Source organism: Pholcus phalangioides, unplaced genomic scaffold (genome assembly GCF_987345545.1).
Source record: "Pholcus phalangioides strain wild (caught in Gottingen) unplaced genomic scaffold, Ppha-v1.0 ptg000015l_1, whole genome shotgun sequence".
NCBI classification, from domain to species: Eukaryota; Metazoa; Arthropoda; class Arachnida; order Araneae; family Pholcidae; genus Pholcus; species Pholcus phalangioides.
The window spans coordinates 54565061-54587638 of NW_028301608.1; the positions used below are offsets into that span (position 1 = coordinate 54565061).

General features: G+C 35.5%; 1 protein-coding gene across 2 annotated transcripts in view; it reads right to left on the reverse strand.

Annotated features, from left to right (window-relative positions):
* The window catches only part of LOC149076245 (cubilin-like), a 337914-nt gene that overhangs the window by 179489 nt on the left and 135847 nt on the right, over positions 1–22578 (reverse strand). For both annotated transcript variants that reach the window (XM_089243817.1, XM_089243816.1), the window contains exon 2: positions 18800–19006. The gene's annotated coding sequence lies outside the window, so the exon portion shown is untranslated. The remainder of the gene's footprint in view (positions 1–18799; positions 19007–22578) is intronic.

A 22578-nucleotide genomic window follows, 5' to 3' on the forward strand; every position in this document is an offset into this window, starting at 1 on the left:
CTGTTGCGCAAATGTCACGTCAGTCAAAAATGGGTACCACAACCGTATTTTCGATAAATATCCAATTCTTCATTTCTATTCAGTAATGGATAGCACCTCTTTATCCGTTGCTTTTTTTAAATACTTAAAGTTCCCACTTTTTCTTTGGAATTGATTCGTGGTTCATTAAAATCATTCTCCGAAGCAAAAAAATAATCAACGATCCAGACATTTATTCGGAGAAACACCAAACGGTTCGAGACTACATTTCGAACAGTTTATTGGGCTCTTTTTTCGGTATTTCTTAACAGATCTTTTCAATCTCACTATTTTTTTTTTTGAATAACCACAAAAGATTATATGAAAAGAAGAGAAAAGGAGGGAAATCAGGGAAAAAGAGGAAACAGGAAACTCTGGAGCGACTAGAATATGAGGTTTCCGTAACAAGACACTGTCATTTCAACTCATGGTATTAGCCCTGTTTATACTAGCATTGAGAGATCTTATTCTTATTCATGTATTCGTGGTTTTTTTTCCCGCAGGGAGTAGTACAGTTACGATTCTAGCATCATAATATAGTCCAGGGAAATGCGGAAAGAATGTATATACCGCATTTATTCATATACTGTTTTTAAACACTAGCAGTTTTCTACCGTTATTTGCTTATTTTATTTATTTTTTGTAGGATCTAGTTGCTTTCATAGAAGAACATTTAAAATGGGGTTTTTTTTCTTATCTGGAATAGATAAGAATTGCATAAATAAATTTAAGTTTTTTTTCTGCGCTGTTTTCTTTTACAACATTCAGAATTTTTTTTATTTGTCTTCTCTGTAGATATTGGAGTATAAATCAAACGTTTGTAATAAACTGAAATTCATGATAAGTATGAGTACAAGTCCATGATTTATGTTTCATAGTAGAACATTTTTTTTTTAGTGCATGTGGTTCTGTGTTCATGTTAGTGTCAAATGTAATAAGTATTGTTGTCAGAGAATTTCTCCATCTTAGTGAATTTTATATATCGTTCCCCTCATGCCTGAAACATGAATGTGAAAATCTCCAAAACACGGGAAAGGAACTTGAATGTTTATTCTAACCGTGTTAGTCCACGAGTGTCATTTCTCTAAAATGCTTTGCAACATGCGTTGCAATAGGAGTTAAGACATTCACGTTTCTGACAAAAGTTGGATAGCAAAATAAAAGATTCGAACAGCTGATAAACACATGAAGTGAAAATGTACACATTCATTCTTCTGGCATGATATCGTATAACTTGGATTTTAGTTCACTGGCACTTTTTAGTCGCGACACATGTGGCAGAACGTCGAACACAGAACATGTAGACCTCAGACTTTCAAAAGTATGTTAGAAAATACATATACAACACTTTATAGCACGTGTATAGCATGTAGTTCAGGATTATTGGTAGCATATGTGGATCCACAAGGCAATATGTTGGGAGGGGCGATCGATTTTTTTGGTTCGTGGGATATCTTTCAGTATTTTACGTGTTTGAAAAAGTCTTTGCGCAGGAGCACATAAACTACAACACGATACTAACATAACATGAAAAATGCCAGCATTTCCACCTTTATTTCAGAAAATGGAAGACAGGTGACAGCTCGAGCATAAAACATGCGCAACGCGACAACATAAATACGTTAGGGCCACACATACACTCAGAACACACATTCCAGCATGTACCGATTCCTAAGAAATTCCGTAGAGGGATGTGTACGAAGTGCATGTACGGTTGAGTAGTAGTAGTATTTTACGGGACGTAATCATCCGGCTAATGAGAGGAGCAATCACCGTCCACCCCTCTTCTGGATGATGCTCGATTGGCAGTGATGGATGAGGAATTAAGTAATCTCGCCATTTTGAAGAATTCATTTATTGATCAGATTTATAGATGCAGAATATCAGAACTCGAGCAGATTCGATATTTACCCTTTAAAGCAGGGGTGGCCAACATAACCGTGCCGCAACTAAGATAGTTTTCAATGCACGTGCCACTCCACGAATTTCGACATGCCGACAAACGCCCGTTTTACGGGACACGAGCATTCTTTCTGTTCCTTCAAAATATTGTTCGGCTGTCCGCACATTTTTATTTCCGAATCATAAATTCGATTACCGTATTGCAAATTGTGTATATGTACGTATATCGGTAGAAGTTCATCTTACCCACACCATGGTAGGCATAGACACCGAGACATGAGGATTCCGGGTTCTGGGCTCTCCATTCCCAATAAATTTTGTAAGAGGACTCACCCCTCCCCACCCACCACAAGAATCCATAAATATACAATGTAATTGTGTTATAAAGTGCATGTCTCCCATATGGACGATCTATAAATCTCGTACACATGGGACGTCCAGCAACTATGCCCAAAGATGGAAAACAGAACAGAAACGCATTGAATAGAAAGTCATCTCAAATAATTATTATTTTAAAAGTGCCTACCAAAACGTATAGGTTTGTCAGCCTTCAAGACCATCATTCATAAGAAAACGATTGTTTAGAAATTAGAGAGAATTTGCTTGATTGAAAAATGGAGCAGAATTTCAATGGCACGCGTGATGCGGATTGATCACCCCTGCTTTAAAGGGTCATTTTTCTATTAATAGAATGCATTAAAATATTTTTTTGGGATTGAGATTGATTTAAGAAAAGCTATTAATCAACGTGTTAGATGTTTTAAAGTAAGTTTTAAAAATTATTAATTTTTGAATTATTTAGATAAAATAATTTTTTCTTGTTCCTGCTGTTATTAATAGATGGTAGCTCTTATGAGAGGTGGTAAAGTATCTTACCATGGACATTAATAATTGATGAAATGATGATTTGGTGAAAATATATTTCCCACGCATTTAGAAAGGATTAAATGAAGTTAAACACAGCCATGGTTTCAGAACCAATAACGTTTGATTTTTTGGAATTTTTATCGAACTTTGAACAACACGAATACGCTTATACGGACACTATTACGACCACACAATTCACCACGGAATAATTTAAAACTAACAATGGAGCATACCGGTTGTTGGGTTCGTGGGCCGTGTGTCTGTCGTTGCGCATTGGGTATTACAAAGTGCTGCCATCTATAAATTGAAAGTGAGAATTTTACAAACGAGTGGATTTTTATTCTGCATAGTTATTAATGTTGTGGATTTCAGCGCACTCTCTTGTTGACGGGATTTTCTTTTTTCACAAATCCCCTCATCTCTTCAGAATTTCAGATAGACTTTCACGAAATCTTCTCAATTCGCAATGAAAAGCACCTACACACATTTCACTGGAGAAAGCAATTCCTGTGTGAGCAAACAGGTATTCACACTTAACTTGAATAAATTTCTTCGGTGAATTCTTCAAACGCGTTGATATGATTGATTGGTTTTTATTGGTGTAAGACGGATCACTATAAACTAAAAAAAAAATGAGGATTTTTTTTCCTCGAAAAAGGAATGTGTAAACACCTTTCTGAAGCTATATATTAGTGAATATATTCAGGAAAAGAAAAAGAACAATCACGAAACTTCATCTCGTGAAAGATGATTTTTTTTTTCTCTTTACGAATCTAGATACAAATAGGAAACAAGAAATTGATGGCGCAGATGGGAAAGTGAAACGAGAATCCCCGTGATAATACATCACTATCTCACAGGCTCTCTTCTTATATAAACGCATCTCCAGACATGGTCTGTCTGATATTCTGGGTGTAGAAAAGAAATAAATAATAACTATACACGTAAAGGGATTCTTTTTTTTCCCCTATTCCTTACGTTCAAATTGCTTTCCAAGACATTTTTCTTCGAAAAAAAGTTATAATAATGTGTGAGAAAAGAGATGAAAAGAACGCGAAAGAAAGAATTCGATACAATTTTTTTTATGTAACCCTGCAAAGAAGTTACAGATGAAATTCTTAACCTGGCAACACACTAGGATTGACTTAAATCTGGGGATTTCGAAAGCATTTCATCCGACACGATGTTTCATTTATTTTATTATTTCCATATACAGTACACACCGCTTATTGGAATCACGTTATAACTCGGGTATCGTTATCACATTTTGCAAAGAACGGAAGGAACCGATACCATAACATGAAAAAAAATTGTTTTTAGTCTTGTCTTCGATATATATATATATATATTGTCAATTTTTTTCGCCTAAAGTTTTTTGCCATTTTGCATGTTTTGAAAAAAAAGGGAAGAACCAGACTCATTTTCCCTTATAAGTTATTGTTATCAATCTTCAAGACTATGTAGGAGGTAAGAAGGCTCTCGTACTGCTAAAAATTTCCGTACTGAGTTCACAATGTCCTAATCGGGCCGTGACAGCCGCTATGATTCCATGTATGTCCAGCGCTGTTTCTGCAATGGCTTTCCCTATAGCAAAGGCATGTGAAATAAAAGTCTTTTTCATCAGTACATGGTAAGTTTTCTTCACATCTGACCACATGCATAGTTTCTCGGTCGGAAGACTTTCATGAGGGAATCGAAGGAACGTACCGTGCATTATAAAATGTATCGTAATTAATAACACGCATTAAATAATTCCATTGTAATCCACGATTTTTGTGGAATGTATGTATTTATATATAGCTTAAAGGGGAAAAATGCGCATTTAACATGTTGAAATTTGTTATGTGGGACGAAAAAACGGAGTTGTCTCGTTTCCATGCATCCCATTCTACGGCCATGCTATTTCAACTGGGATTTTTCGGATAGAGTTATCAATCGATTATTTTTATCCGAGACCCGACGTGATCATATTAAACGGCGCTCACTGTATATTTTTTATGATGCGATGAATTGATGGAAAAAATATCAGCCTCGACTTTGGAGAATGTGTAATGTATATTCACGCTCTACATGTCAAGTCCGATAATTTTCATACTATACAGAGACTTGGAGTTTAAGAAATGATGCAAAATCAGCTTAATGCATGTAAATGGCCTCCGGAAAGATGGAGATGCTCCCCGTCAAGCACCCACAACTCAGTAGGTGCTGCGAAGATCTAAATTATTTGCAGCGAGGTGTCATAGATGGCGTAATTCAAAGTGGAATGTCTCGTTGTTGTCAGTTTGGGATAACTTTGCGAGATCATCTCCATCGCTATAAAAAGAACTTATTTCACGTAAGCGAGTTGTTTCCTCATGGTTTTCTATTTTTCACATCGCCTTTAAATTATATGCATATATTTTGTACCGTATCTGCTGTTTATTTCAAGAAAGAGTCTGAATGAAATAATGGTTGAGGAATTAGAAAACATTGTGAAGCTCAGCTGCAATATAGTGACACTTTCGAATAATAATTGAGGAAAATGTAAAAATCAAGATGAATACAGTGGTCCAATGATAAAACCCATTTTGAACTAACGCCCATTTATTTGTAACAATGGGTGAAGTGCCATTTTTCATGCCAATGTATCGTACCACATTCGACACCAAGATGAAAGATAAAGATTTTTGCTCTCTTGAGCCCTGTTTTCTGAATATAAATCGACGCTCGCATTACATTATACTTTTTAGATTAACGAGGTTAACGAGGCATGGAATAAGTTCGACTTCTGAATTCCTATGAGGTTTTTCATGGCTTTAACCTCAGTGTCCACAAATACGGATCTTGATGCGTGATTCACGCTTAAAAATTCAATTTTACTCCGAATTTCATTGAGGAAGGAAAATACTCCTTGAAATTTTAGTTATTTTTTAATAGTGTTATTTCTCACTGATTAAAAGAATACCCCTCCTTTTTACAAAATTACCCCTTAAAATTTTGAAGAGGACGGAAATTGCTCTTTAAAATTATATTTTCGGATAACAGTAATATATAGACAACATTTATTATTTTGGCAGTCTTAATTAGTATCATAATACTGGCGTAACATGAAAATTCAAGCATTTCCATCGTCATTTCAGAAAATGGAAGAGAGATGGCGGCACGAACAAGAAACAAGCGGAACTCGACAACATAAATACGTTAGACAGCCACACATACACAAAGAACACACATCCCGGCAAGTGCCTATTCGTTAGAAATTCCGTAGATTAGGGGTTTTAAACCTTTTCTAACTCGCGATGCCCTGTTCAATGTATAGTTCCTATGGTAGAACCCTGCTTGATTCGAAGAGCCTTTTTTAGTATAAAATTTATATGGAAGAACACTTTAGGCCTCTTTTTTATTTATTTACTTATCAAACTTATTGATTTATTCTATTTCCCTTGAGTGGCTGTGGAGATCCTGGAAAGTGCATACAGAGCACCGGTTGAGAACCGCTGCCATAGAAGAATGTGTACGAGGTGCGTGTGTGGTTAAGTAGTAGTAGTCTTAATATAATTTCTTTTTAATTGATAGTCAATGTATTTCATTCGAGCCTGGAAGTCGACAACCTGAATAAGAGTTTAATATCGGATATTCATTACAACCGATAAAATACTCGAGTTGAATGAGAGGAATCCACTTCAACTAACAGTTCCAAACCTATGGTGCGCGAAAAGGGGACATTTTGTGTCCTCAGACAGATTCGAAAATTTATTTATATGAATAGTTAAAATGAAAACTATATTCACACATGTCACAAATATTAGTTATATATATATATATATATAAGCTTTAATCAGAATACTACATGGGTACTTCACATATGAACTTCGTTTTATGAATGAGAATTTCCTATTTTATAATGATCTTGATCCTACGAAAAATTCCCATTCTACCGAAAAACTTGGCCGATATATCCAATCTTTCTCCAAAGATTCGAACAGCTGATAAACACATGAAGTGAAAATGTACACATTCATTCTTCTGGCATGATATCGTATAACTTGGATTTTAGTTCACTGGCACTTTTTAGTCGCGACACATGTGGCAGAACGTCGAACACAGAACATGTAGACCTCAGACTTTCAAAAGTATGTTAGAAAATACATATACAACACTTTATAGCACGTGTATAGCATGTAGTTCAGGATTATTGGTAGCATATGTGGATCCACAAGGCAATATGTTGGGAGGGGCGATCGATTTTTTTGGTTCGTGGGATATCTTTCAGTATTTTACGTGTTTGAAAAAGTCTTTGCGCAGGAGCACATAAACTACAACACGATACTAACATAACATGAAAAATGCCAGCATTTCCACCTTTATTTCAGAAAATGGAAGACAGGTGACAGCTCGAGCATAAAACATGCGCAACGCGACAACATAAATACGTTAGGGCCACACATACACTCAGAACACACATTCCAGCATGTACCGATTCCTAAGAAATTCCGTAGAGGGATGTGTACGAAGTGCATGTACGGTTGAGTAGTAGTAGTATTTTACGGGACGTAATCATCCGGCTAATGAGAGGAGCAATCACCGTCCACCCCTCTTCTGGATGATGCTCGATTGGCAGTGATGGATGAGGAATTAAGTAATCTCGCCATTTTGAAGAATTCATTTATTGATCAGATTTATAGATGCAGAATATCAGAACTCGAGCAGATTCGATATTTACCCTTTAAAGCAGGGGTGGCCAACATAACCGTGCCGCAACTAAGATAGTTTTCAATGCACGTGCCACTCCACGAATTTCGACATGCCGACAAACGCCCGTTTTACGGGACACGAGCATTCTTTCTGTTCCTTCAAAATATTGTTCGGCTGTCCGCACATTTTTATTTCCGAATCATAAATTCGATTACCGTATTGCAAATTGTGTATATGTACGTATATCGGTAGAAGTTCATCTTACCCACACCATGGTAGGCATAGACACCGAGACATGAGGATTCCGGGTTCTGGGCTCTCCATTCCCAATAAATTTTGTAAGAGGACTCACCCCTCCCCACCCACCACAAGAATCCATAAATATACAATGTAATTGTGTTATAAAGTGCATGTCTCCCATATGGACGATCTATAAATCTCGTACACATGGGACGTCCAGCAACTATGCCCAAAGATGGAAAACAGAACAGAAACGCATTGAATAGAAAGTCATCTCAAATAATTATTATTTTAAAAGTGCCTACCAAAACGTATAGGTTTGTCAGCCTTCAAGACCATCATTCATAAGAAAACGATTGTTTAGAAATTAGAGAGAATTTGCTTGATTGAAAAATGGAGCAGAATTTCAATGGCACGCGTGATGCGGATTGATCACCCCTGCTTTAAAGGGTCATTTTTCTATTAATAGAATGCATTAAAATATTTTTTTGGGATTGAGATTGATTTAAGAAAAGCTATTAATCAACGTGTTAGATGTTTTAAAGTAAGTTTTAAAAATTATTAATTTTTGAATTATTTAGATAAAATAATTTTTTCTTGTTCCTGCTGTTATTAATAGATGGTAGCTCTTATGAGAGGTGGTAAAGTATCTTACCATGGACATTAATAATTGATGAAATGATGATTTGGTGAAAATATATTTCCCACGCATTTAGAAAGGATTAAATGAAGTTAAACACAGCCATGGTTTCAGAACCAATAACGTTTGATTTTTTGGAATTTTTATCGAACTTTGAACAACACGAATACGCTTATACGGACACTATTACGACCACACAATTCACCACGGAATAATTTAAAACTAACAATGGAGCATACCGGTTGTTGGGTTCGTGGGCCGTGTGTCTGTCGTTGCGCATTGGGTATTACAAAGTGCTGCCATCTATAAATTGAAAGTGAGAATTTTACAAACGAGTGGATTTTTATTCTGCATAGTTATTAATGTTGTGGATTTCAGCGCACTCTCTTGTTGACGGGATTTTCTTTTTTCACAAATCCCCTCATCTCTTCAGAATTTCAGATAGACTTTCACGAAATCTTCTCAATTCGCAATGAAAAGCACCTACACACATTTCACTGGAGAAAGCAATTCCTGTGTGAGCAAACAGGTATTCACACTTAACTTGAATAAATTTCTTCGGTGAATTCTTCAAACGCGTTGATATGATTGATTGGTTTTTATTGGTGTAAGACGGATCACTATAAACTAAAAAAAAAATGAGGATTTTTTTTCCTCGAAAAAGGAATGTGTAAACACCTTTCTGAAGCTATATATTAGTGAATATATTCAGGAAAAGAAAAAGAACAATCACGAAACTTCATCTCGTGAAAGATGATTTTTTTTTTCTCTTTACGAATCTAGATACAAATAGGAAACAAGAAATTGATGGCGCAGATGGGAAAGTGAAACGAGAATCCCCGTGATAATACATCACTATCTCACAGGCTCTCTTCTTATATAAACGCATCTCCAGACATGGTCTGTCTGATATTCTGGGTGTAGAAAAGAAATAAATAATAACTATACACGTAAAGGGATTCTTTTTTTTCCCCTATTCCTTACGTTCAAATTGCTTTCCAAGACATTTTTCTTCGAAAAAAAGTTATAATAATGTGTGAGAAAAGAGATGAAAAGAACGCGAAAGAAAGAATTCGATACAATTTTTTTTATGTAACCCTGCAAAGAAGTTACAGATGAAATTCTTAACCTGGCAACACACTAGGATTGACTTAAATCTGGGGATTTCGAAAGCATTTCATCCGACACGATGTTTCATTTATTTTATTATTTCCATATACAGTACACACCGCTTATTGGAATCACGTTATAACTCGGGTATCGTTATCACATTTTGCAAAGAACGGAAGGAACCGATACCATAACATGAAAAAAAATTGTTTTTAGTCTTGTCTTCGATATATATATATATATATTGTCAATTTTTTTCGCCTAAAGTTTTTTGCCATTTTGCATGTTTTGAAAAAAAAGGGAAGAACCAGACTCATTTTCCCTTATAAGTTATTGTTATCAATCTTCAAGACTATGTAGGAGGTAAGAAGGCTCTCGTACTGCTAAAAATTTCCGTACTGAGTTCACAATGTCCTAATCGGGCCGTGACAGCCGCTATGATTCCATGTATGTCCAGCGCTGTTTCTGCAATGGCTTTCCCTATAGCAAAGGCATGTGAAATAAAAGTCTTTTTCATCAGTACATGGTAAGTTTTCTTCACATCTGACCACATGCATAGTTTCTCGGTCGGAAGACTTTCATGAGGGAATCGAAGGAACGTACCGTGCATTATAAAATGTATCGTAATTAATAACACGCATTAAATAATTCCATTGTAATCCACGATTTTTGTGGAATGTATGTATTTATATATAGCTTAAAGGGGAAAAATGCGCATTTAACATGTTGAAATTTGTTATGTGGGACGAAAAAACGGAGTTGTCTCGTTTCCATGCATCCCATTCTACGGCCATGCTATTTCAACTGGGATTTTTCGGATAGAGTTATCAATCGATTATTTTTATCCGAGACCCGACGTGATCATATTAAACGGCGCTCACTGTATATTTTTTATGATGCGATGAATTGATGGAAAAAATATCAGCCTCGACTTTGGAGAATGTGTAATGTATATTCACGCTCTACATGTCAAGTCCGATAATTTTCATACTATACAGAGACTTGGAGTTTAAGAAATGATGCAAAATCAGCTTAATGCATGTAAATGGCCTCCGGAAAGATGGAGATGCTCCCCGTCAAGCACCCACAACTCAGTAGGTGCTGCGAAGATCTAAATTATTTGCAGCGAGGTGTCATAGATGGCGTAATTCAAAGTGGAATGTCTCGTTGTTGTCAGTTTGGGATAACTTTGCGAGATCATCTCCATCGCTATAAAAAGAACTTATTTCACGTAAGCGAGTTGTTTCCTCATGGTTTTCTATTTTTCACATCGCCTTTAAATTATATGCATATATTTTGTACCGTATCTGCTGTTTATTTCAAGAAAGAGTCTGAATGAAATAATGGTTGAGGAATTAGAAAACATTGTGAAGCTCAGCTGCAATATAGTGACACTTTCGAATAATAATTGAGGAAAATGTAAAAATCAAGATGAATACAGTGGTCCAATGATAAAACCCATTTTGAACTAACGCCCATTTATTTGTAACAATGGGTGAAGTGCCATTTTTCATGCCAATGTATCGTACCACATTCGACACCAAGATGAAAGATAAAGATTTTTGCTCTCTTGAGCCCTGTTTTCTGAATATAAATCGACGCTCGCATTACATTATACTTTTTAGATTAACGAGGTTAACGAGGCATGGAATAAGTTCGACTTCTGAATTCCTATGAGGTTTTTCATGGCTTTAACCTCAGTGTCCACAAATACGGATCTTGATGCGTGATTCACGCTTAAAAATTCAATTTTACTCCGAATTTCATTGAGGAAGGAAAATACTCCTTGAAATTTTAGTTATTTTTTAATAGTGTTATTTCTCACTGATTAAAAGAATACCCCTCCTTTTTACAAAATTACCCCTTAAAATTTTGAAGAGGACGGAAATTGCTCTTTAAAATTATATTTTCGGATAACAGTAATATATAGACAACATTTATTATTTTGGCAGTCTTAATTAGTATCATAATACTGGCGTAACATGAAAATTCAAGCATTTCCATCGTCATTTCAGAAAATGGAAGAGAGATGGCGGCACGAACAAGAAACAAGCGGAACTCGACAACATAAATACGTTAGACAGCCACACATACACAAAGAACACACATCCCGGCAAGTGCCTATTCGTTAGAAATTCCGTAGATTAGGGGTTTTAAACCTTTTCTAACTCGCGATGCCCTGTTCAATGTATAGTTCCTATGGTAGAACCCTGCTTGATTCGAAGAGCCTTTTTTAGTATAAAATTTATATGGAAGAACACTTTAGGCCTCTTTTTTATTTATTTACTTATCAAACTTATTGATTTATTCTATTTCCCTTGAGTGGCTGTGGAGATCCTGGAAAGTGCATACAGAGCACCGGTTGAGAACCGCTGCCATAGAAGAATGTGTACGAGGTGCGTGTGTGGTTAAGTAGTAGTAGTCTTAATATAATTTCTTTTTAATTGATAGTCAATGTATTTCATTCGAGCCTGGAAGTCGACAACCTGAATAAGAGTTTAATATCGGATATTCATTACAACCGATAAAATACTCGAGTTGAATGAGAGGAATCCACTTCAACTAACAGTTCCAAACCTATGGTGCGCGAAAAGGGGACATTTTGTGTCCTCAGACAGATTCGAAAATTTATTTATATGAATAGTTAAAATGAAAACTATATTCACACATGTCACAAATATTAGTTATATATATATATATATATAAGCTTTAATCAGAATACTACATGGGTACTTCACATATGAACTTCGTTTTATGAATGAGAATTTCCTATTTTATAATGATCTTGATCCTACGAAAAATTCCCATTCTACCGAAAAACTTGGCCGATATATCCAATCTTTATAAATATGGAAATCCGTTATATGTAATTTACATATAACGGATATAAATCTATGTATAATTTATATTAAAAAAAATAATAATAAATTCGATTTCATGTCCACTGGGACAGAAAAAAGTACTGTTGTAACTGATATTTTATAACGACTGATTTCGTTATAAGGCGTCTCGATTGTATTTGTATATTTATACAAAAGAGAAGAAACTTCTGACTATTTACTAGTATGAAGTACGTACATCATATACTATTCGTGTCTCCTTCCGTACATCTGTATGGCAATCAATTACCATTTGCAAATCTGCTGTTTCTTACAAGTGACGGGACATGTTATTTAGATGTTACGGTAAATGTGTTGTTATTGATCATAAATCGGCTATTATATGCATAATCGCTAAGCATTTTGGTAAGCATGATGAATTTCCCAAAATTTATCACTTTTACTGAGGATTATGCATAATACTCAAGCGTCGATAAACATGATAAATCAAATTTTAACTGAAGTTGAAAAAAAGGGGTCGAGGTCACGAATAAAATTCTTGTCAAAAGGAGGTCGCACTTCGAATAGTTTGGGAACCACTGCCCCAGTGTCATTTGTGAATTTGATAAATATGAAAAAATTAATTTAATTAGACTCATTTTTAATAATATTTGATTGATATCATACAATTATGATATCATATGTATCAAAATTGGTTATCATGATACATATGACAATCAATACATGTATAGTGCCATTATATCAAGTACAATATGACTATTCATCACACACACACTCTCCGGTCTCATTTGGAATCCGTTTTATTTTTATCAAATTCACCAATCACACTAGGGTGTTATGCGTAATCGCGGGTAAAGTGATGATGGTTTTCACTATTTATCAAATTAACCAACGACGATTGGTATCATGTATATTCGACAGTGAAAGTGATGAATTTATCAAACTGACCAAGACGTTAAGTTTTCATAATAACAGATTTATCGCATTTATCGTAATATAGACATAAGGACCATTTTAACGTACCTATACAAGAACCTGTTTACAAATTATGCAAAGTACAATTAATTACCTGGATACCAAGTGAAGATGAATTTGGGGGGGGGAACATTTCCTCTGTAGAGAATCGAATCGCCAACCTCTGTATCTCTCTGTCCGAGGAATGAATTTCGGAGGGAAAAAAACTCATCTTCGCTCGGTAAAATCCAGGCAATTGTACTTTCCAGAGGCACAGTTCTGGCGTTCATTCATTCAGGCAATTATACTTTGTGTAATTGGTGAACGGGGTTCGTACCGGGTGTTTCACGAAGGACCCTTAACTTTAAAAATGAATAAGTCGGAAACGGTGATAGATAGAAGCATGAAAAACCAGGGGTATATTTATTTAAAAAATATATATTTATTAAATAATCTAATACAAAGAAACCTCAAAGTTCTAGTTACAAATTGCACCGATAGATTTAAGCATTACCATAAATTGGCTATGCAATCAGTAGGTAATGCAAGCAATCATCGTTGCATTCACATCAAAAGTGATTCAAAACGTGCACCTTTCCCACAACACACATTCAGTGACTCTCTGTATAGTGTCACCGGAAATCGATACAAGCTTGACACATAGCATCCTCGAGCTCATCGAGTGTTAAAGGATTGCTGCGGTAAACAGTGTCCTTCAGTGTGTTCCACAGAAAGTAGTCGCAGGGGGTTAGGTCGGGTTAATACAGAGGCTACTTATGGTAATGCTGTTTGCGGCGCCATCTATCGGCGGAATTTATAACTACATTTCGAGGTTTCTGTATCAGATTCTTACGGTTTTTTTAATAAACATACCACTGGTTTTATGCTTCTAACTACCACCGTTTCGGAGTTATTAATTTTCAAAGTTAGGGGTCCTTCGTGAAACACCCGGTAGGTACGTTGAATGGTTCTTATATCTATATTACGAACGCTCAGGAAAATAAGGGGGAAAAAATGTCTGTCTCCTGTAGCTGAATGGTAGACCGAGGGAGTAAGAGATTGGCGGTTCGATTCAACAAGGAGGAATGTGAATTTTCTTTCCAAAATTCATCTTGTCTTGGTATCCAGGAAATCATAGTTTGTATAAGCACTTTTATTTGAAAGAAAAATAACACTTACATGCGATGAATTTCTAAACACAATTTTTTTTAAAGAAATCTTGTTACACGAAAAATATAAGTTACTGAAACGTTTCTTCAAATCGAATCAATTAGACCTTGAAAGAGAGATAATAATTCTAAAATGCGTCCGAGAAGATGTATTTTATCGCAATTTCTCTTAATTTTTTTATTCTTCTTCATTTGATTTCTGAACTTTAAAACACGAACGATAATTTTATACGTGCGTGAATGTTACTTGATTGAACGTCATCACGAGAGAACAATTGGATATTTCGTTGAAGATATAACATGGAAAAGGCAGGGACTCAAGTTTCATGTCCCTTCGTGAAGAGAGAGAAAGAGAGAGAGAGGGAGAAAGTGAAGGGATAAGTGAAATGTCCCAAAAGGCAGTCTGTCCTGCTTCTGACTTCGTGTTCCATCGTAATCCGCTCGTGTCACCATTCGATGGCTTATCATTTACCCCCTTCGCTTGTTACCGCTTCGTTAACATGTCACGTGTCATCTCAGCTGTTACTTGATTAGCACTCGAAAACTCTTTAATCGATTAGTGCTTCGAAACAAGCCCCCTTTCCCAGCCACGGCTGGAAACAGATTGGAGAATTATATGACAGACTATACGAAAAACTTCTATTTTAGTAAATTAATTTCGGATTTATCCTTGTATAGTCGCACAGAAATATATCCATCGATATATTTTGTGAAAAATTTAACAATTAGGGAAAGCGGTGGTGATATTATCTAATAACTCGATAGGTTTTATAAACATTTCTCCCCCTGGGGGGAAGGGGGGGTCATATGCCCCCCCCTCCGTTTGCGACCCTAGTACGATGAGGGAGCCACACGAATGAAAACAGGGGAAAGGAGAAAGTGACAGGCAGTTAAGGGGATGTCGGAGAGCTGTAAAATACATGATGGGAAAAATTCTGGCTACTTTTGGACTCCAACAGCACTGCAGGTAGAACTAGGACCATTTTAACAAATGGGTCCGACCGGACATAGCGAAGTGGAGATGTGACATATGAAGAGGACTCCACATGATAAGATCAGGTACTATGATTTTACAGAGCGAAAAAGTAAATATGGAAGCTGGTACACTCTTTTTCAGCTAGGTATTGATAGTCCATCAGAACATCACTTTGCTGGGTGAAGAGGGGTTGAGCACGCAGATGACCTGCATAGAACCAGAACAAGACGGAAGCAAACCGAAGTCAATCCCATGGGTCGGGGGGGGGGGGGGGAGATCGACCTCTTTTATAAAATTTTTGTTCACTATGAATTTACTAAAAAAAAAGAGCAATTTTGAATTCTTGGACGCGTCTCGTGCGGGAATTTGGGGGGGGGGTGGAAACTGGATAATGTACACGAATTTGTGTGTACTTAAGTAGTTTTACTAGCATTTTTCAGCCTTTTATCCCTTAATCGGTCTCTTTGCACCATGCTTTTATTCACGTGCCCCCGTCTGGGGCACATTCTTCTTCCGGTGAATTTATAATGCTTTGGTTACATGCGAAAATGTATTGTGTGTGCATATGCGTGGCCGTAGCGTATTTATATTGACAGAGTTACGCTTGTTTCCTGTGCTACCATCTCCCTCTTGTATTTGTGAAATGCAAATGGCAAATGCCCGAATTTCCATGTTAACTGACATTAGGATTAAAGATCTGCCTGCTTTCTGCGGAGACACTCGCGTTGTGTGTGTGTGTTATGCTGTCAGAGGTGTACTTGTTTCGTAATTATACTAGTACTTCCATCTGTCTTCAATATTTTTAAGTGAAAATGGCAGAATACCTGGATTTTTGTGCCATCTAAGTATTGTGTTCACGGTCTGCTGCTCTCTGTAGAAAGAGAAAGACTTTCAAATAGGACACCGGTGCACATTAACACCTGAAAGTTGAAAATCAAGTTTAGCCGCCAACCACTGTCGTTCCACCGGGATCCGAACCCTCTGGTTCAGATCCTGTCAAACCATGACATCATGACATCTCTAATAGAATAGATTATTTGAATTTGAGATCTAATTCTCACTAGTAGTTCGGAAAAAAGACAGTAACACACCTCCGTACAACTCTCTTCGAGTCTCAAGCATTCCCTACTCGACTATTAAAGAGCCCTTTAACATTTTTTTTCCTGCTCACAACAAAGAACTCGGCTATTACGTGAAAGGCAAGTGTGTGTATTTGAACAGGTCTTTCCCATCAGCAAAGTTTCTTCTAAATGGGAACGAAGGAGACACGAAAAGAGAGAAAGACGCTCGCCATCAGAAAAAGAACGCACAAGTGGGGAAAATAGGAGAATCGAACCTGATTAAGTTAACAGCCAACGCTTTGTTGAGAATGATCAAACATTTCTCACAGAAGTTCACTCCATTCGCCGAGTCCTTGCCAATTAATTAACGCAAATTCTGCTTCAGTACCTCGCGGGAAATTTTTCCTGCGACATCCGAATGAATTTCAAACAAATATATTTTTCTATCGCCCATAAATAACCCCCGTCTCCTTCTTTTTTTCTTTTGTCGGACGAAAACTCATCACCGAGAGAATTACTTTAATTCATGGTTATTTTCATTCGAATTTATTCATCGTGATTGGAATGCATGCAAAATAATTTCGTATCATTAAACTCAGCTGGCGTCTGAATAACATGATTAAAATAACGATGGGAGAATTACGCATTTTTCGTATTCGAATTCGATTTGTTCATTGGGGAATTCACAATAGGGAGCTTCGATTCATTGTTCTACAATAGAGGTAAGGTATTTAAAAATAGTAGGGAACGAGTTCTGGCTTAGATTGGGGCAAGCATGTGAAGGGTATGTTATAATAAGTATTTTAATTTTATTATAGATCAAATATATATGTATATAATTGAGTTGCGTTGTGGTAATATCGTCTATTATGCAGTCTGTATTATTCAAGTAAGGTAAATATCGAGTACACTTTTGTGATCAACATTCAAACGGGTTATTGTGCCGGAAGGCCAATTTTGTCGGCATTAATACCAGAAAAAAAAACCAATTTTATTTGCGTTGAAAGATGGTATTCAGAATTCTTCTTTATCGTGAGAATCTATGGTAAGTAATATAGATAAATATGGTGATTTCAACTAATGCAATACGATAATTTGATATACAGGTGTCCCAAATTCTTTATACAGTGAATAAATATTTCTGCAACCGTTGATTTTAGAAATATAATTTCAATTACCAAAACTTTTCAAATGACGTGTGGTTACAAAATCTCAAATTTCGGAAGGGGTACTGAAAGAAACAACCCCAAATAGTCTTTTTATGTAGATCCTTTGTGTTGAAACATCCAACTAGTGAAATGTAAAAGTCATTTACAAAAGTTGCATATTTCTTTAATGAAATATCAACAGAAACAGCATTTGACTGAAGTTTTCAGCATTTATCGCCAATGATAGAGGTAGTGATTCACAAATTTCGAAACGAAAAATAAAGTGTAAAGTTATAAAAACAAAATAGTTTTTCGACGTAGGGAGCCACACGAAAGCAAATCACCGGAAATATGCAAATCTGAGCCATAAATTCCAGGGTGTACGTTTAACAGCTCGTTTCTGAATTTAACTTTTACTGGTAGCTACATAAAGTTTTCAGTGTTATGTTGACCATTGGTCGATAAAACACTATTGGAGAAGTTGTTTCGCTTCAACCACGAATGGCCGGCTTAATTTTTACGAAGGTTTCGGACACAGAATGTATCGGGGAATGGTTCACGTCCAATCGCTCTTGCCGGACTGGTTTTCGGTGCCCTCTATCGATAAAAAATTTAATCAATTTTCTTTTCTGTCGCAAAAAAAAAAAAAAATCACCCTCCGTGGAAATAACATATTCGCACACCACATTCAAATATATATATACTATATGTATATGAATGCCTTCCATTTTCTATGAATGTTTAAACTATTTAGGAATTTATTGGACATCCAGTACACCATATACATACTCATTATATCACCCATATACATCATAGATCTAGACACATAAAACAATTTCAGACGTCTGCGTCCCAGTTATAACGACCGAAATCGTTAAGATGCTTCTGAAACCAGTGACTCTACAAATGGATTTATAACGGGAATGCATGTGGATTTGTACACTCCATCACCAGACGCCCTGCTACTCAACTTTGGGCCACGATCAATGTACGTTAAGAATATTCCTCTTCCATGCTTTTACTGCTCTTACCAAAACAATGTTGAAATGAGTAACACACGTTTCACAAAATCTTAAAGCATAGCTACTGGAAAAATCTCAATTTGATTCAAAACTGAAAAACAAAGCACGCATGATAAGTAATATAAGTGTAATAGAGTAAATAACTGAGATCAAAGTTTTTGTAATTGAAGAGAATTACCTTGAACAAGGTCATCAGTACAAACGATCGAATATCATCATATCTGTGAATCTTCGAGAATATATGTTCCAATTTTTTTTTCAATCAAAACGGGTGAAAATCCTTCCAAAATGAATTTAGTTGCTCAGCCATTCACATATATTCCATACGATTCAAATCGATGTAAATTTCTCAGGATTTGTAATGCACCGTGAAAGAAACAATATTCTGAAAAAAAAATGGAATAAAAAAGATTATTTATATTTTCAATAAAGATGAAATTTGTTATTGAAGTATCTCTATTTAGATCTTTCTGAAAAAAGAACCTGCCTAAAGTATTCAAATTGAGTATTATGTATTTCATGCTATAGTGGAAAAAGTAGTTTTACAAAAATCAGTCGCATTTCAAGCATTGAAATTTACCATCAGTGTAGAAATATACATAAAAATTTTCATTAACCACTTCACGTGCAAGGTGTTGACAATAAATTCGGATTACCTCTAATTTTAGATCGGTGAGAAATCTGGTAGCCTTGTCCTAACCTAATACAAAAAGAAAAAGCATTATAGGGGCCCATTCAAGTATTACGTAAGCAGATTTTCAGTCATTTTTAACCCCCCCCCCGTCAGCAAAAGTCAGCAAAACACTGACCACTCCCCCCGTCAGCAGCTTAGAATACTTCATATCTTCAAAAAGGGGTGGTTGATGACGTAAGAAACCTTCAACCCCCCCCCCCCCCCCTGTCATCAATCCGAAACCCCCTCTCCCGATGCTGACGTGATACTTGAATGACCCCTAATAGATAAAGATACGTAGGAGGGTTTTTTGTTCCTCTTTTCACCCTCTCTCATCGTGTTCTCTTTCGTTCTTACATGCAGTATGTATTTGAAAGATACATTATAAAGAAAGAAGAGTCAGAAAAAGTAACTTTTCCGTAAACCGGGATAATAGGGTTGCTATAAAGTTTCCCGATGGTTAAGAGAATAGAAAGAAAACACAGATAACTTCTTTGAATTTATTACATTAGTGTTTTGACCTAATATTACGACCGTGATCATAAATAGGTAAAATAGTTTGTGCATAGAGAGGAGCATCTTATCACATACAAATAAAATTTTCACACGGCGTTCTCTCTCTATCGATCATTTTTTGGACTAATACGTCACACGCACACACAATTTTTATTTTTTTTCAAAATCATTTCCTCAAAGTCTCAAAAGGCGATTTATATCACCTCTTTTTGGCTGCTTTGTGATACACCGTATCCTTCTCTAACGCGTATTGAATAGATATAATTACCATAGAATCATAGTAAAATAGTATTTCCAAAATTATTCCCATACTCAACTATTGAAATGATGAGAAATAAACCCGCTATACAGAACAAAAAAAAAAAAAACATGTTCCTAAGGAAATTCTAACGGTTTTAGCGTCTATATTGGGGCTGTAGATTTCAAAACCGTTGTTTGTTTTGCCGAATTGGCTCTAGTTTTTGAGATAATGCATACTCTTAACATCTGAATATAGTTTGCAGCCACTAATTTTTGAATAGACGTCGCATATTTCTTTTCAGTTTTTTTGTTTATTTTCCTATTTTATTATATATTCAATACATTATTATATTTATATGATGATGAGTCATCAATGGTCTCTATTTATTGATAAGTTTATTTATTGATCAACATTTCGCACATTTTTAATGTGATTTGTATGCTATTTCAACTTTCACTTAATCTCTCAAACTATAGCCAATCTGACAAAACCAATGCCGGATTCGGAATAGGCACCAAAAAAATGACTGAAAACTTTTTGGAACAAAATCAGTATTCAGCAGTGTAATCAATGATAAAAAAAAGGGGAAAAAGTAATAAATATTACAAAACTAGATAAAAATATTGAAGTGAAAGCCCACAGTATATTATCGAAAACGTAATTCAATTGCGTACTTTAAATAAATTGAGTTTTCACATATTTTTCTGAAGTGTGTATACTCGATACCACTGATGCCATCGAAAATTCATTACTTCTGCTTTGAAGTTCATCAAAATGTTTCTCTCATAGACGTCCAGAATAAATTTGTTTAGAAATATCGGTTAATTCAAAGTGATAGATGAGTTTACAGTGATTTACTTGCAAAAAGCCCTGAAGTGACGGTAACATGTGACAAATGCCGACAAAATATAATTGTTGAAGGATATTTCATCCGATTGATCCTTTCACCTTAAAATATTTTCAAGGTAATGATATTTAAATAATTATCGAAGTTTGATAAAGAACTTATTAATTGTTCGTGAGAAATACCACGAGAGTATCTCTCCCATTTTAATGAATGAAAATAGCTCCTGGAAACGCGCGACAAATTTGAATGCGAAAATTTTAATTGAGCCATTTGATATCGTATTACTTTATATCCGGCGCTTTATCATATGCATCCAATTATTAATTCGCCGATTAATTATGAATTATGAATTTTATGATTGATAAATTTTCCTACATTTATGACTTTTACTGCTGACTATACATAATTCTCAAATGAAGTTGGTAAGTATGATGAATGTGGGAGAAATCATGCTGAAATATATCACTTAAATTCAACCACTTATCAGCTGCACTGTACGTGATTGTGATGCACTACACACACACACATTTGCCATAAAGTGAGTATATTGTGATAAATATTATGCGGATAAAAGCGTCTGAATTATTATCAGTATCATAATGTTAGCTTTCTTCACATATATCAACATTTTTATAAACATAATGAATATTTTTTGTCGATCGGATCCATATTCCCAGACGGAAGTTCGAGAATTATGTCCGGTAAATTTAGGTAATTCATTGACGTTTTATTATATTCACTTATATGAGCTCGATATTGCACATAATCGCCGGTAAATGCAAAAAAAAAAAATATCTAACGTACCAAAAAGGTGATTATGCATTAATAACTGTGGACTATGCGGAATCACCGGCTTTATGAACAATGGACAAAAAATTCGTCCGTAAAAAAGTTGTACCAGTTATCGGCGGTTATGAACATACATACTTTCATCATACAAGGGGCATAATTATTTGGCCATTGACCGATAAGACGGGTTTCACTATATGATTATTTATATTATATCAATCCTACAGAAACAATGTGTATAAGTAGTATATCCATAAATTCTACACCAGATTACTTCACTTCTTCTCAGTTAACTTTAAAAAAAATGTCCATTGAAAAAAATTATACACAATGAATTTTCAAGGGAAAATTCACAATGATTAATGAAAAAAAAAGAAAACGAATATATCGTGGAAGATTTCGCACCTGCACAAAATTCGAGACTAATTGATTGAAGAGAAAAGTTTAATTAATTGCTACTATTATATTCTTAACGAAAGCTAATCGTTTGCAAAACTAATCTTTTAATCTCTTATAAGTAATTAGAAATCAAGTTAATACCCAGCTTCCTATCTTCGTTCAGGCTCTTGAGGAGAAAATAAAAATGAAGAGAATTATTCTAATGAGTCGAGCGAGCATTTAAATGGGGTAGCCCCCCCCCCTGCTTTTGACAGTGTGGTAACAGGTTCTCCAAAAGGAGAAAACATCATTACCGTGGAAACGATCATTTCTTTACATTACCCCGATCAGTCCCCATATCATTACCAACCGATTAGTTGAAGAACAATAGATATTTATGAATTGAAAACATTAATTTCTAATTGATGGGATTTAAAATGCAATCAATCACCGACGGGTTCTCATTTCAATCTTATGATGCGACTTTTGTGATGTTTTTGAGGAAAAAAAAGG